Raw genomic sequence first — 17,206 nt, 5'->3', positions numbered from 1 at the left:
TCCAACCGTTCCCTAAGGATTAGGGTCCTCTGTGGATCAGCAGTCCTGTCTGTTTGCTGGATCAGAACAAAAACCTTGAGTCAGTTCACCACCTGGTTATTTATCCCAACATCCTGTCTTTGTCTGCAGCTCTCTAGGGAACCTTTTAAGAGATCAGGAATAGGTAATCAGCCAGGCAATGTGTCCCCTTCCTATGGTGAAGGGCTGATAACTAAAGAATTGTATTAGGGTACCCCTTCCTTGTAGATAAGTTATATACAATCTCACAAAAACACATAACATTTTCATTTTTATACAATGGACCCCAAGGCATTAAACTTAATTCAGCAAGGGTTAATTTGATTCAAGGTTGGTGACATATTACTTTGAAGGATATAGAGCAGGGAAATTTACCGCCTCACAGGGATTTCCATCCACAGCCACCTTCTCATACTTGTGCAGCCCAAGCTACTTTAGCATAATCTTCCAGATTACAAATTTTTACATAGTTCAGGGCAACTAACCTATATTTCCCTTCAGTGGACCAGCAAGGGTACCCACTCACAGGCTTCTGTCTCCCCTGGCTGTCACCTCTCTTAGGTGGTGGAGACCAGGGTATATTTTTTTCTGCAATACTTTTTCTGTTCCTGGTCTTAATATTTGTTAGTGATGGAACACTCATAGTTCTGCAGGAAACTATTATATTAACCATATATATATTTACATTACTTGTGTATAATGGGTGTTAATCTGCCTCTTTTCAAAAAGAGCACTAAGGCCAAATGTAGAAACTATAGAGGTATTATGCTGTTGTTGGTCCCAGAGAAAGCCTTCACTTCCATGTTTCATAGATTCCAAGGCCAGAAGGGACCATTGTGATCATTCAGTCTGACCCTCTGTATAAAATAGGCCATAAAACTTCCCCAAAATAATTGCAAGAGCATATCTTTTAGAAAAACATCCAATCTTGATTTAAAAATTGCCAGTGATGGAGGATCCACCATGAATCCTTGGTAAATTGTTTGAATGGTTAATTCCCCTCACAGTTAAAATTTACACCTCATTTTCAGTCTGAATTTGTCTAGCTTCAACTTCGAGCCATCAACTTTCTCTGCTAGGCTGAAGAGTCCACTATCAAATATTTGATCCCAATATAAGTACTTTGTTCCCAGCATAGATACTTGTCGACTGTAATCAAGTCACCTCATAATCTTCTCTTGTTAAGATAAATAGATTGAGCTCCTTGAGTCTAACTCATAAGATATGTTTTCTAATCCTTTAATCTTTATGATGGCTCTTCCTTCAACTCCCTCCAATTTATCCATGTCCTTCTTGAATTGTGGACACTAGAAATGGACACAGTATTCCAGTAGCGGTCACACCAGTGCCAAATACAGAGATGAAATAACTTCTCTACTCCTACTTGATATTCCCATTTATGCATCCCAGGATCACATTTGCGTTTCTGACCACAGAATTGCACTGGAAATTCATGTTCTGCTGATTCTGCAGCCCCTCCCAAACTTTTTCTGAGGCACTGCTTCCCAGGATAGAATCCCCCATTGTATGGCTACATTCTTTGTTCCTAGCTGCATCCAGCTTACTAGCTGATCCAGATTTCTCTGTGTCAGTGACCTGTGCTCTTCATTATTTATCACTCTCCCAATTTTTGTGTCATCTGCAAACTTTATCTGTGATGATTTAATTTTTTCTTTCAGGTCATTGTGAAAACTGTCAGGCCAAAAACTGATCCCTTTGGGACTCCACTAGAAGCACACCTAGTCGATGATGATTTCCTGTTTACAATTACATTTGGACACCTATCAGTTAGTCATCTTTTAATCCATTTACTGTGTGTGCCATGTTACTTTTATATGTTCTATTTTTTTAATCACAATGTTGTGTGGTATCAAGCCAAACACCTTCCAGAAGTCTATTTTATTAGCACCATTACCTTTATCAGCCAAACATGTAATCTCATAAAAAAGATACCATGTTACTTTGAAAGGATATATTTTGCATAAACCCATGTTCATTGGCATTAATTATTATTCTCCATTATTTTTTTATTAATTGACTCCAGTATCAGCTGCTCCATTATCTTGTTTGGGATTGATATCAGACTGACAGGCATATACTTATCGAGGCCATTCCTTTTACCAATATTTAAATTTCTTCCAGTTATCTGGAACTTCTCCAGTGTTCCAAGACTCATTGAAAAGCAACATTAACAATCCAGCGAGCTTCTCAGTCAGCTCTTTTAAAACTCTTCGATCAAGTTATCTGGACCTGCTGATTTAAAAATGTCTAACTTTAGTAGCTGCTGTTTAACATCCTCCTGAGATACTAGTGGAATGCAAAGAATGTTATCGTGCAATATGACTACACTGCATCATCTGTTTCCAAATACAGAATAGAAATATATATTGAACACTTCTGCCTTTTTTGCATTATTTATGATAATTTTACCATTTCCATTTATTAATGGACCAATACCACTGGTAGGATACATTTTGCTCCTAATATACTTAAAAAAAATTCTTATTCTCCTTAAGTCTGCTGACCATAGAGTTCTCATTGTGTCCCTTTTCTTTCCTTATCAGTTTTCTACAGTTCTGAGCTTCTGATTTATATTCATTACCATCAACTTCCCCTTTCTTCTTTTTGTTTTAAATATAATTTTTATAGCTGCCTTCAGTTCCCTCTAAACCAGGTCAGTTTTTAAACAATACAGCCTTCTTCTTTGATTGTCACTTTTTCGGCTCTTAAACAATTCCAAATGATCAGTTACACTTTTTTGTATTAAATTCTTCCTCCCAGCTGATTTGACTCTGAACTGTTTTCAGCTTTGTGAAAAACTGGCTTTTTAAAGCATCAAGTATATCTATCACTGCTCTGCACTTTACTGTGTTTGCACACTATAAATATAATCACATTTTGATCACTTGTACCTAAGTTAATGTTAATTTTTAGTTCTGTGATCTGTTCCTCTTTATCTGTCAAGATGAGGTTTAATATAGAATTCCTCCATGTTGGATGCAACACTTCTGGAGTTAGGAAACTGTAATTCCAAATTTGAAATTTGAATTTGAATTTGAAAATTCAAATTTGAATTTGGAATTCCAAAGGTGCATTAGTACTTGACAGCATGAGACCTCCAGGACATGACACTCACACCTAAGTCCCCAATGATCATGCATCTTTTATTCCCTACATGTTATAGAAAGGTAAATAAGGAACTGGTCATCCTGTTTCTTAGTGTGATTTGGTGGTCTGTAGCAGACACCAACTAATACCCCATCTTGTGCTTTATCTGTTTAGACACTAATCCATAAGCATTCAAAATAATTTTTTTCCAAGTCATCAGTGTAAACAGAAAATGCCATTTTTGACATAGAGTACCACTTACCCATCCATTTTGCCCACTCAATCCTTCCTAAATAGGTAATAACTATCAATTTTAACATTCTAGTCATGTGAATCGTGCCACCAGATTTCAGTAATACCAATAGATAGAATTTATGCTCATAAATGAGCAACTCCAGTTCCTTTTGTTTGTTACCCAGGCTTCTAGCACTGATGTATAGGCAATTCAAGAATTTCTTCTCTTTGTGTCCTTTGGTGCCCTGATTAATTTTGTTCTCAACATTTTGATTTTGTGCACAGCTCTTTTCTCTCTGTACCCACCCCTTTTGTTATTAGTTTAACATCCTCCTGATTACTCTAGGCAGCCTGTCCCTGAGGAGAATGGTTCCCATTCTACTGAGGTAGAGGGAGGCCATCCATACTATACAGCCCCCTCTCTCCATAGAATGTTCCACCAAACCAAAATCATCCACCCTACACCACTTATCCAGCCAGGGGTTCACTTGCAGTACCTTCTGCCTTTTATCTTCCTTTGCTTATGGGACAGGAAGGATCTCAGAGATTGCTTGGATGTTCTTCTTCAGCATGCTTCCTGGTTTCCTGAAGTAATCTATTATCTGTGAGATATCCAGTGATGCACTGTCATTATTGTCATTATGAACCATCCCCAGTGGATGGCCTGTCAACTTTAGGATGCCAGGCACACCATCCTGTTGTCCACCTGTTCCTTGCAGAATATTCTCTATTCTTCTGAGTATTGTATCCCCTACAAGGATTGTGTGTCTTCCTTGGACAGTTGGAGAACTCTTTGTAGGCAACTTGTTTTTCTTACAGGTTGGACAGAGCTGCCATCCACAGGTGTATCCTGTATATCTCTCTGTTCCCTTGGAAAAATTGGATTTTGAGAGAGATCTTTCAGAGTTTCCATGTTGAGGGCCTGGTATTGATTGTATTGACTTTGAAACTTTTGGCTGTGTGGAATTCCTTCTGGTCCTCATCTCTATGGTGGCCACAGCCTGCCCATCCTTGTCTGTCTCCAGCCAACTAGAATGCTGCTGTGATCTCTTGCCTCTGTTGATTACAAACTGCCAGGCCTCCTCTCTGACTTCCTCTCTGTCTGACTATTTGGTGGTCAGCTCCTTTCTTTCTTTACCATGGGGTACTGATATTTCTCAAATCTGGCTGTCTATGAACTCCTCAACTTCTCTGAGTCTCAATAGCATATCTGCTTGCCACCCACTTGTACTACGTGCACAGGCAGTCCCTTCTGGGTTCAGGCAGGAAAGAAAACGATGCACTTCATGGCAAAGGCCAGGATACTCTGTGTAGCTTTAAACCTGTTTATTCCACCCTGGACCAGATCTTTACCTTGAGATAACTTTTCAAGAAGCTGGAGCAGCGCTTTGTATAGGCTTCTAGCAGGCTTTTGATTCAGTGCATCGAGCAAGTTTGTGGAATACGATGAGGCAACTTGGTATCCCTGATCTCAAGCAGAAATAAGCATCTCACTGCAGCTTAGCATTGATCTCCAAGAGGGGAAGGGTTTAGGACACATCCCTGTCCTTGGCATCTCTCATTGGCCAGCTTATGTGGGTCACCATCTAGCATATGTGGTTTTGTGGATTGCATCATAAGGCGCCTGCCTCTCCACATTTATTATATAGAGTTGAAGTGCCTAACTCAGGCTTTCTGGATTGCAGTGTTGTTCCTGTGATTTTTCTGGGTGCCTAAAATTAGGCATCACAATGTTCAGCATCACAACACCTAAGTTCCTTTGTGAACCTGGGTTGACAGAACTAATGAAAATCAACAACTTGCCAATTAGAAGCATCCCTTGGCAGCTGAGACTGAAGTGATAACTCCAGAAACCAATGAAAGAGCATTGCGATGAAGAGATGGGATGAGTGTGCCAGCAGATAATGAGTGAGTGATTGCTCCAAGGGTTTTCATTGGTTGTCAAAGTGAGTGAGTGAATGAAACATTCAATTAATGATTTGGAGAGGTTTTTATTTTTTGTATCCTACCCTTGTTTCAGTGAATTTTGGCTATCTCACAAAGCAACATTAGGGCCCTGTCTTAATGGACAAAAAGGAGGATGATTGAAACATGATTAACATGATTGAAAAGGCTCATCAGAACAGAGCTTGTTAGAGATAGATGAATTGTTCTCAAAGTCCAGATCACCATGAGTTGTTCCCGTTCATTTTGTTTGTTTCCAGACTCCCATTGGAGGGGATTAATTAGCCACTTACAATCAGTCCTCTGATGCCCAATTTGCCCCATCACCCAATGTGACAGGTCCTGCAGCACTTCCTTTGGAACTCTGTGGGAACTCATGTCACCTGCTGAAGTGCTAAGGGTTTGAAGGAAAGGATTCTGGAGAACATCTGGGAAAAAATAATTCCAAATGTCTGAACTTGAGGTCATTTAGTTAGAACAGCTTCCTCTCAGGTTGAAGTGTAAACACTGAAGGAAGGACTAGTGTGCAGAACTGTTAAGTATACATTGTTGACCATATTTTCTCCTGTTGTGAATTGGCACAGCTCCACTGAAGTTGACAGAACTTCACCAGTTTTTGTCAGTAGAGAATTTGGCCTTAGGACTTTCTGTGAATGCCAACAAGGCAGCACAAACTTCAAAAAAGATTTCAGTATGATGTGAAGGCCACCTTAATTTTTTTCAGTAGCTGAACTATAAAGAGCAGTAAGTTGCACGAAGTGCAGAGACAGCTGTAGGAAGCCTTACTGAAGTACACACACTGTAGATGCACACAGTGTATTAGCTGTCACCTAACTGGAATGGTTCCTGAGAATATAAAGCAGAGATATCTTTGAGAGATGTCATGATAGCTGCTTGGATTTTTCACTACATGCATATTTTTCTTTCTAACCATTTTCAAAACAAAACCTTTTGTATGTAAGGGATGGAGTGTTGCTTGCAGTTAGGACTCCTAACTCTAAGGCCAACGTTCTGATGCTGGCTTGCTGCATCAACTTGGGCATATCACTAAACATTCCACATATAAAAATTTTACATAACAAAACACTTCTTTGAGTTTAGTAATAAGGCTAAATAAATTAATGATTGTAGATGACAGGTTAGGTTGTAGATTGACTGAGGTTACAAGCTGAAGGAGAATTGCTATGGGGATGAGATGGGGTTTAGGAAATGATTAATGGAGAGATAAGAGAGGTCCCTGATTTTTATTTATTTATGCCCACACATTAAATGTAGTCATAATCATATTAACTGTTTTTGCACTCTGACTCTACAAACGTAAATCTCATTGTTCCTTTTTTGTTTGACAGTTTAGCCTCTTTTCAAATCCCACCCTCTGCTTATAAACAACTATAGACATTAAGATGAAAAGCAAAATGTCAGAAATGTGATAAACCATTCCACTAGCTGCTAATGTCATTGCTAAAAAACAAAAAACAAACAAAACAATGTTGTTTAGCTATATTCTCACTCCTTTCCCCACTTACTATTTTTCTAGGTCTTTGCTGGCTAATCATTGCTAGTGGTGAAAAAAAAAATTGTGATGTGCACTTGTTCTCTAAAGAATGCTATTTCCTTAGGGTATGTCTACCCTACGAAATTAGGTCGAATTTATAGAAGTTGTTTTTTTAGAAATCGTTTTTATATAGTCGATTGTGTTTGTCCCCACACAAAATGCACTAAGTGCATTAACTCAGCGGAGTGCTTCCACAGTACCGAGGCTAGTGTTGACATCCGGAGCGTCGCACTCTGGGTAGCTATCCCACAGTTCCCGCAGTCTCCACTGCCCATTGGAATTCTGGTTTGAGATTCCAATGCCTAAAGGGGCAAAAACATTGTCACAGGTGGTTCTGGGTACATGTCGTCAGGCTCTCCTTTTCTCCCTCCCTCCGTGAAAGCAACGGCAGACAATCGTTTTGCGCCTTTTTTCCTGAGTTACCGGTGCAGACGCCATACCACGGCAAGCATGGAGCCCGCTCAGCTCACTGTCACCGTATGTCTCCTGGGTGCTGGCAGACGCAGTACTGCATTGCTACTCAGCAGCAGCAACCCATTGCCTTGTGGCAGCAGACAGTGCAGTAGGCCTGATAACCATCGTCATCATGTCCGAGGTGCTCCTGGCCACCTCGGTCAGGTCGGTCAGGAGCGCCTGGGCAGACATGGGCGCAGGGACTAAAATAGGAGTGACCTGACCAGGTCATTCTCTTTAGTCCTGCCGGCAGTCCTATTATACCGTCTTCTGCCGAGCAGCCAGGAGATGAGGATGGCTAGCAATCCTGCTGCACCGTCTGCTGCCAGCCAAAGATGTAAAAGATAGATGGAGTGGATCAAAACAAGAAATACACCAGATTTGTTTTGTATTCATTTGCTCCCTCCTCCCTCCCTCCCTGAAATCAACGGCTGACAATCATTTCGGTGAGGTCTGTCAGGGGCACCTTGAAAAGTTTAATGAAGATTCAGTCCTGCCTGAAATACCGGGGGAGGGATAGCTCAGTGAGTTGAGCATTGGGTTGAGCATTGGGGGTTCAATCCTTGAGGGGGCCATTCTGTGTGACAGTTGTTTTTGTTTCTCCTTGATGTTGATTTTAATTCCCTGTAAGCCAACCCTGTAAGCCATGTCATCAGTCACCCCTCCCTCCGTCAGAGCAACGGCAGACAATCATTCCGTGCCTTTTTTCTGTGCAGATGCCATACCACGGCAAGCGTGGAGCCCGCTCAGATCACTTTGGCAATTAGGAGCACATTAAACACCACGCGCATTATCCAGGAGTAGATGCAGCACCAGAACCTGGCAAAGTGAAACTGGGTGAGTAGGCGACGTCATCTCAGTGACGTGAGTGATGAGGACATGGACACAGACTTCTCTCAAAGCACGGGTCCTGGCAATGCGGGCATCATGGTGCTAATGGGGCAGGTTCATGATTTTGACAAACGTTTTGGCATTTCAGAAACTGGAACGGAGTTCTGATAGCACAGATTCCTCTCCCCATACAGCGATCAGATCCCGTACCTCCCATTCAGTCCGTGCTGGAGCTCTTTTACGATTCTGGGACTCCATCATGGTCACCTCTGCTGATGAGCTCTGCACTCACCTGCAGCTTGCCACGCTGGCCAAACAGGAAATTAAATTCAAAAGTTTGCGGGCCTTTTCCCGTCTTCCTGGCCAGTGCATCTGAGTTGAGAGTGCTGTCCAGAGCGGTCACAATGGAGCACTCTGGGATAGCTCCCGGAGGCCAATACCACCTAATTGCGTCCACAGTACCCCAACTTCTACCTGGCAAGGCCGATTTCAGCGCTAATTCCCTTGTCGGGGGTGGAGTAAGGAAATCAATTTTAAGAGCCCTTTAAGTAAAAAAAAACAGGAAATTAAATTCAAAAGTTTGCGGGCCTTTTCCCGTCTTCCTGGCCAGTGCATCTGAGTTGAGAGTGCTGTCCAGAGCGGTCACAATGGAGCACTCTGGGATAGCTCCCGGAGGCCAATACCATCTAATTGCGTCCACAGTACCCCACCTTCTACCTGGCAAGGCCGATTTCAGCGCTAATTCCCTTGTCGGGGGTGGAGTAAGGAAATCAATTTTAAGAGCCCTTTAAGTCAAAAAAATGGACTTTGTTATGTGGACGGGTGCAGGGTTAAATCGATTTAATGCTGCTAAATTCGACCTCAACTCTTAGTTTAGACCAGGGCTTAATTTCTAATGAATCACATGTCGGATATAAACAGGAATGATATTTTAACTTACTAAAAAGAACCTTACTGATAACCACAGTTACAGTTCAGGGAAATAAAGGTAATCTGGATTACAAACTGTTCTGTACAATACCAAGAACAATGGAGACCTCTTGGCAGGAATGTATTTCAAACAACTCATGATGATGCTAGGAAAGTAGAGGACAAAGCTTGTTTAGAAGGGAAAGCACCATGTTATTTTAATCCTGGTCCAATACCATTAACTCCTATCAGGGATTTGCCTAACTGCCCGTGCTCTGGCCCCACAGTGGTGTCCATATTATCACTTGCCATGGAAGTTGAGTTGGTTGCATCCTTAAAATGTGTCCTAAATATGTCCATTGTCTTACTATATTTGATGCTTTAGATTGTTTGTTCTACTTAGAATTTCTGATGTTGCAAGAAATACTTTCCAATGGAGTCTGAAGATCTTCTGCAGGCATTTATTTTGGAATGAGTGGATCTTCTTATCAGTTTGTATTGTAGATTTCTATGACTGTGCTCCATAAATGGAGATAGACATGATGCCGCTGTTAAAAAATTGTATTTTTCTCAGTGACAATCATATTACTTTTACAAATGTTTTCAAGTTTATGAAAATTGTTTGCTTCTTTGACATTTAGCATAGTGTTGCCTTCATGGCACATCTCACTCCCTAGATAGATAAAATAGCTTACTTCTTCTAGTGGTTTTCATCCACCCTGATGTCCACTTTTGGGGACATAGATCGCCATGTATTTTTGTCTTCCCTTGCTATAGCTGTATTTGCCAAAAGCTGGGTCTTTTCTTCCATGAAGCCATGTGTTGAACTAAGCAGGACAGTATCGTCAGCAAAAACAAGCTAATCCTTATTGTGCTCTATCTTTTGCCTATAAAATTCCTCAGTTGCCTTCTGCAGTTACTTTCCTCATGACATAGTCTTTGACCAGTGCAACAATAGTGGGGAAATAATACACCCTTGCCTTACTGGAATTGCCACTGGAAACCATTGGCTGATGTTATCACCGTCTCTGAATGCACATTTGGCATTGTATAGATCCTTGATTATTTTAATTATCTTTAAATTATTTTTGTATACCATAATTTTCCAAAGACCATTTCTGTGTATGCTGTGAAAAGTCTTCTAGAAATCTATAAAATATATCACAAGAGATGCTTGCCATTCCACACTTTGTTCTCAGAGATATTATGGAACAACAGTATGGTCTGCACATGATCTCTTTTTAAAACTTGCTTGATTCTCTCCAAGCTGAAGGTCTATTTGCTTTTTGATATATGCTGGAACTAGGGGTGCTAGGGATGCTGCACCCTCTGGCTTGAAGTGGTTTCCATCCTATACAAGGTTTACAGTTTGGTTCAGTGGCTCTCAGTTCCCCCACTATAAAATTTGTTCCAGCGCCCCTGCATTCCAGAATGATGTTGCACATGAGTAATGTGATTCCTCCCCAGTTATTGCAGTTGGTAGGTCACCCTTCTTTGGCAATTTTACGATGTGGTTTTTCTTCCATTGGGTTGGGTTCTTTTCTTCGTTCCATAGTCTATCCCAAAATACAAGGAAAGTCTGCAAGACGTTTTGTCACTTGCTTTAAGCATCTCTCGAGTAATGTTTTCCTCTCCAGAGGCATTCCCATATTTCACTTTACTGATGATTTTTCTGACATCTTCAATTGTAATATCTTCTAAATCAATATCAAGCTTTAGTAGTAGGTCTTTGTCACATATTTCTAATAGTTCACATGTGCTTGGTCAGTTTAAAACTGCCTGAAAAAGTTTCTGTTGTTCTTGTTCTGTATTAAGTCTTTCCATCTGCATCTGTAGTAGGGCCTCCAGTACTATTAACTGTTCATCTTGTACAAGGTTGTAATGTCACCTTTTTGGCTAGCATCTTCAGCATCTTGACATTTTCTATCTATATTTGCCCTTTTATCTCTTCTGGCACCCCTTTTTACCTCTCTAACTGGATCTCTACTTTTACCACTTGCTTGTCTTTATGTGTCTTAGCATTCATGAATTTTTGCTTTACACTTTTTTTTCTGCAGATTCCTAAGTAATATTGCTAATCTATTCTTCCTTTTTTGATTTTGTTGTTGTTAGAAAGCAGTTTTCCCACCCATCTTTGGTTTTCTTCAGTTACGTACATTAGAACACTGAACCTGTTCTTCAGTTGAAGCTGAAAAGGGCTTTTTGTATTTGGGTCATTTAATTGTGCCTGGTGATGCATGGTCTTTGTTTTAACCTTCTTGGTCTTCAATTAAGTGATACAAAGGTTCTGATTGCTGCTGACCTCTGCTCCCCTGTATAAATACACATCTGCCAGTGAGCTGGGAAACTTTCTGGAAATGCAGAAATGATCTGTCTGGTACTCTGTAGTACCATGGGATAGGGGAGAGTTTCATGTTGCTTTATGAATTTCTTTATGAGGAAATAATATTCCACCCACCAGTAGGTTATTCCCTTCAAATTTCTATTAATCATTCACCATTTCATGTCCAAACCATTCTGCATTTGTCTGTAACTTTATCCAATCCATCATTGTTACTTCCACCTTTGTGTTAAAATGGCCCATGGTCACTATATCATTTTTTGGGATCTTGATTAACACATCCTGTAACAAATAATAAAAATCCAGCAAGAGACTCATGCATATTAGGGTTTCTGCAGCTTTCTTCTACCCGGGTGTATTTTCTGGGGCGGGAGTGGGTTTGCAGACTTCTCTTTTTTAATGGAACAGTAGAAGTATCACTTGTTCTCTATTTTAATGCACCTTTTCTGGATTTGTGGTAGGATTACAGGAACCAGATACTAGACCTAAGATTTTCAGTACTCTTGCTCTGGAATATATTGGTGTCTGGATTTTTAAGGTGCAGTAGATGAGGCAAAACAGTTTCTCTTTAAACACTGGAATTTGGGTGATAGGGATTAAAACTTGGCTGAATCCAGCAAGAAGCAAGTGCTAGAGCTGGAGTCTTTTTGTGGCATTGTCATACCAGCACGTAACGGGATCCAGACATTTTTTGGTGCAGTTGGAGTTGTTTCACTTGTTCTTGATTTAGGCAATACAATGTGTGAGGGGATCCTGCTCTAGGGAGGTGCTGGATCAGGGATTTTGTGTCGTTGTACATACACTTGTTCTCTTTTAGGCATCAGAACTTGGGGGAGTAGGCGCCAAATATTGACTGATTGGGGGCTGTACCCAGTCAGAGTGATGTTGGTGCAGTAAGAGCGGCTTCACATGTCCTCCATTTACACAGGGGAAGCTGAAGGACTGAGGCAAGAAAGTTGCAGGATCTGGAGGAACCCTCAGCCTGTCCTCCCCATGGCTGCCTTCTTGGCAGGTGGGATAAGATGTGCTGCTTTGCGACAATCATGCTCTGAGTGCACTGTTTCTCAAACTGAGGGTCGGAAGCCCAGAGTGGCTCATGACCCCATTTTAATGGGGTCGCCAGGGCTAGCTTAGATTTGCTGGGGTCCAGGACCAAACCCCAAGCCCATCTGCCCAGGGCTGAAGCCCAAGCCTCAAGGCTTCATCTCTGGGTAGCAGGGCTCAGGATATAGGCCCTCTGCCTGCGGTGAAAGCCCTTGGTCTATAATATACATGATATATTCGTGAGGCAAAAATCTTTTTTTTTTTTCTAAATTGTCATGTACGACATTTTGGATCAAATGAAATGTGCAATTGCTTCTGTGCTAATTTTAGGCACCTAAAGTCAAAGTATTTTTAATTAAGTTACTGTAAATTCTTTAAAAAGGTGTTACTGGTTTGTGTATTGTAAATGCCATATGCTTTCCAAAGCAAGATCACTTGGGAGGATTACATTTTTTGTTATTAAAATAGCAGTACATTGGAAACGTCTGTGCTTTTGAATCCTGTTAATTCTTGCTTTATTACTTTCTATTTTGAACTTGGAAAACACACATCTTTTATATTGCTCTGAAAGGATATATGAATACCATCAATTATTTTGCTCTGATGAGAGTCTATGGAGAAATAAGAAATACGCTTTGGTTTGGAAGGATTTTGTATAATGTTTGTCTTGCCTTCTATATCGGTTAAGATAGTTTGTTTAAAAAACAGTGACAAGCGTCTCGTCTTTCTTGTACATGTGACTTTAGCTGGTATAATCCAAAGTGGATTTGGTTTTCCTATGGATTTGCCCACACAAAGAAGAATACATTAGGTCCCCAAAAATGTGACCTTTATGAGGGAAACCATTGTTGGCACAGGATATGTCAGTAGCTGCACCAGAAAAAAGTAATAAAAGATTGCCAAGCACGAGGGATTCTTATAATGTACAATACTGACAAATATTTTAGGAGAGATTTACAAAAGCTGTTGAATAATAAAGATTTAAATATGTATACATATCCTTGTAATAAAATTGGCATACATTTTAACTCAGATTGTTTTGTTCCAATGGTATATAAAAATAATTGTGAATTTCTAGGAAATTGTCTTTCTTATCTAGATTAGTGAATAAAAGGCCACATCCTTTTAAAAAGTATAAGTTGTCACTTCTTCCTTTTAATATCTTGATAAAGAAAATGCTTACTAAATAGATCCAGGCAGATTTTTGGATTTCTTGGTTTCTGAAGTGTAAATTTTTATGGGATAAGAAGTTTTAAAAAACTAGTACCTTGATTTAAGGCAATAGTCTCCCTTTCTAGTCCATACTGTAGACCTTTACTGCGAATTCTATGTATAAAATTAGTACAGAACTTCCACTGTATTACTGGAATTTGTGTGTAATATGAGTCTGGAAAATGCAGCAGAGATCCCTAGTGTAATTTGGGGAGATTTTGCCCTTGGATTGGTTGTTGGTATATAGTAAACATAACCGGTGATTTCTCCATCTATAGTTCAAAGACTTATTTCTAAGTTATCCTGTGTGTTCCTTTGGCTTCACTATTCCTCATTTTAGAGCTTTTTTACAATAATTAGAACGGATAAGCCAACCACAAGGTTAGCCACACAAACTCCATTAACGTCAGTGGGAGTTATGAGTCTAAATCCCCGATAGGCTTTGCAAATCTCAACCATGTAGTTCATGAAACATGTTAATGAATGAACTTAGAATCATAAAAACATCCATACAGACACTCTATTTTCTTCTAATCATACTAGATATCAAATAAACATCTAGAGATCTACTTGGATATGAACTGTTATAATTTTCAGTGAGTCAGGGTAGCTACCAAGTAGAAAATGTTATTAAAGGCTGCTTTATTCGCTAAAACTCCCACAATATTTTCATTATAGTCACTTTTTTGGGGAGGGGGGGATATTGCAATTTAATATCATAGCTATGAAATATACATTGAAACTAAAGACTGTTTAAAAATTAACAATTTCAAACTAAATCTGAATACATCAAGCATCCTGCTGATCTAGGTACTTATGTAGCCCTTATCACTATGAAATCTGAGTTAATTTCTGTAACTGAAATGTAGTGGCCTAAAAGTAGGAAGTACTTGTATGTATTATACACCAGTGGTTTTCAAACTTTTTTTCTGGGGACCCAGTTGAAGAAAATTGTTGATGCCCGCGACCCAACAGAGCTGGGGATAAGGGGTTTGGGCTGTGGGAGGGGCTCAGGGCTGGGACAGAGGCTTAGGGTGCGGGGTTGAGGGCTGTGGGGTGGGGCCGGGAATGGAGGGGTTCAGGGCGTGGGAGGGGGCTCTGGGCTGGGGAAAGGGGGTTGGGGTGTGGGAGGGGATCAGGGCTCTGGGCTGGGGGTGCAAGCTCTGGGGTGGGGCAGGGGGTTGGGCTGTGCGAGGGGTGCAGGGCTCTGGGCTGGGGGTGCAGGGTCTGGGGTGGGGTCAGGGAGGAGGGGTTTGGGGTGCAGGAAGGGGTTCTGGGTTGGGGGGCTGAGGGCTGGGGTGTGGGAGGGGATCAGGACTCTGGACTAGGGGTTCAGGCTCTGGGGTGGAGCTGGGGATGAGGGGTTTGGGATGCAGGAAGGGGTTCTGGGTTTTGGGGGGGGGGCTCAGGGCTGGGGCAGGGGATCGGGCTGCGGGGTTCAGGCACGGACTTACCTCCAGTGGCTCCCGGTCAGCGGCACAGCCGGGGTGCAGAGGGAGGCTTTCTGCCTGTCCTGGCACCGTGGACCGTGCTGCGCCCTGGAAGCAACCAGCAGCAGGTCTGGTTCTTAGGCAGAGGCACGCAAGTGGCTTTGTGTGACTCTCACCCGCAGGCACTGCCCTTCCCCCCCCAGTTCCCATTGGCTGGGCTGGTGCTCAGGACGGGGGCAGCGCACGGAGTCCTGTGGCCCCCCCCGGCGTAGAAGCTGGACCCACTGCTGGCCACTTCTGGGGCACAGCACGGTGTCGGAAAAGGTAGGCAGTAGTCTGCCTTAGCTGGGCAGCACCGCCAATGGGACTTTTAACTTTCTGGTCGGCGGTGCTGACCAGAGCAAGACGACCCAATGCCTTACATGCCACGACCCAGTACTGGGTCCCCAGTTTGAAAAACAGTTATACACTGTAATGGATCAAATCCTAATTGCTTTAGTAAGTCTATGCATTTGAAATGTGGCATTAATTGCAAGACTAATGACCAAAATTGAGTTTAAAGATTAAAATTCTGTGATCTTGGTAAAACATTTGGGTAGATTCCTTGCCCACCCCCCTAACAAGGTGGCCTTCCTTGTCGGTAATTATGTACACAAGTGATTTTTCAAAAATTTTAGCAACAAGAATATCAAAGGACATAAGGGGAAAGGAAGTGTTTCTTGTGTTTGCCTTCCCTGATCCTCCCCCCAACCACAGCACTTGAAGCAGCAGTTTCTTGCCTCTGTTGCTCCTGCACTGTATGAAGATGATCCCAACATACAGCACCCCTGTAACTTCACGTATATATCTTTTCACCAGAGCCATAAAAGAGAGCAGCTAATGATTTTTTGCCCCTTTCATGAGGCTTTGAGCTGATGGTGTGGGCCAGCTGGTCCATCAACAAAAGTCTTTCAGTAGCATTTTTTTCTCCCCAAAGGTTTTATTGTTGAAATCAAGAGTGAACCACTTGTAACAAAGGAAACAAAAAGGTTTTATTAGCTCAGGCTACAACCCAGGCTTTTGTATGGCAGAGGAGCTCTTCCTCCTCAGAAATCTCTTGTCTAATAGGGAGCTCTTTTTTAGTGGGGGAGGGTGGGAAAGAGTGGTTATAGCAACCTGTATTATGCGGGCTACATGTGTTTCTCTTCTTAACCCCATGCTCTCAGATGCTTAATATGTTCTAAAACTACTTTTGGGGCTGTGATTTTACAGACTTGGTTTATTTTCCCCAAGTGAATTACTCTTTCTAAATTTCAGAGGGGTAGCCGTGTTAGTCTGTATCAGCAAAAACAACAAGGAGTCCTTAGGGCACCTTAGAGACTAACAAATTTATTTGGGCATAAGCTTTCGTGGGCTAAAACCCACTTCATCAGATGCATGGAGTGAAAAATACAGTAAGCAGTATAAATATTACAGCACATGAAAAGCCTTAACAAGTGGGGGGTCAGTGCTAATGAGGCCAGTGCAATCAAGGTGGATGTCGCCCATTTCCAACAGTTGACAAGAAGGTGTATCAGCAGAGGGAAAATTACTTTTTGTAGTGATCCATCCACTCCCCGTCTTTATTCAGGCCTAATTTGATGGTGTCCAGTTTGCAAATTAATTCCAGTTCTGTAGTTTCTCGTTGAAGTCTGTTTCTGAAGTTTTTTTGTTGAAGAATGTTCAAGAAATCTTGCCCCCAGCCTTGGCCCCCTTACCGCTGTCTGTGCCTCCCCCGGGAGCCGAGCTCCTGGCCCTGGCTCCAGGGGTGGGGGCGGGGGATCACTGCATTAAAGGAACACTTAACATTCTAAAATTACCACTGTTATGGGGCTTTGTATTCCAGGACTATAGTGTTAGTCCCAGAGGAGCAGCTAATGAAGGCTAAGGCATATATCTACAAGCACCTACATAGGTTTGTTGTTTTCCTTTTATTGGATGAATGTCCTGCCAAGAAGACTACTAAAAAAAATTATCCTTATCAAAAGAATAGCGAGAGAAAATAGGGAACTATTTGAAACAACAAATACATACTGCATACATAGATCACCCATATACAATTTAAATACTTACAACACCTTTTTCATTTTATGTTTAAATGTTGTTAAA

The 17,206-nt window shown here is 41.5% G+C and overlaps 1 protein-coding gene across 27 annotated transcripts in view; it reads left to right on the top strand.

Moving 5' to 3' along the window:
• Positions 1 to 17,206, top strand: part of AOPEP (aminopeptidase O (putative)) — a 412,311-nt gene that overhangs the window by 44,595 nt on the left and 350,510 nt on the right. For 18 of the 27 annotated variants that reach the window (XR_012668547.1, XR_012668548.1, XM_075128662.1 and 15 more), the window contains one exon: positions 8,029 to 8,149. The exons of the other annotated variants lie outside the window; for them this stretch is intronic. The gene's annotated coding sequence lies outside the window, so the exon portion shown is untranslated. The remainder of the gene's footprint in view (positions 1 to 8,028; positions 8,150 to 17,206) is intronic. 27 annotated transcript variants of the gene reach the window in all.

Source organism: Caretta caretta, chromosome 5, assembly GCF_965140235.1.
Source record: "Caretta caretta isolate rCarCar2 chromosome 5, rCarCar1.hap1, whole genome shotgun sequence".
NCBI classification, from domain to species: Eukaryota; Metazoa; Chordata; order Testudines; family Cheloniidae; genus Caretta; species Caretta caretta.
The sequence above is the reverse complement of the archived record's forward strand: the minus strand, read 5'-3'. Positions and strand labels throughout refer to the sequence as shown.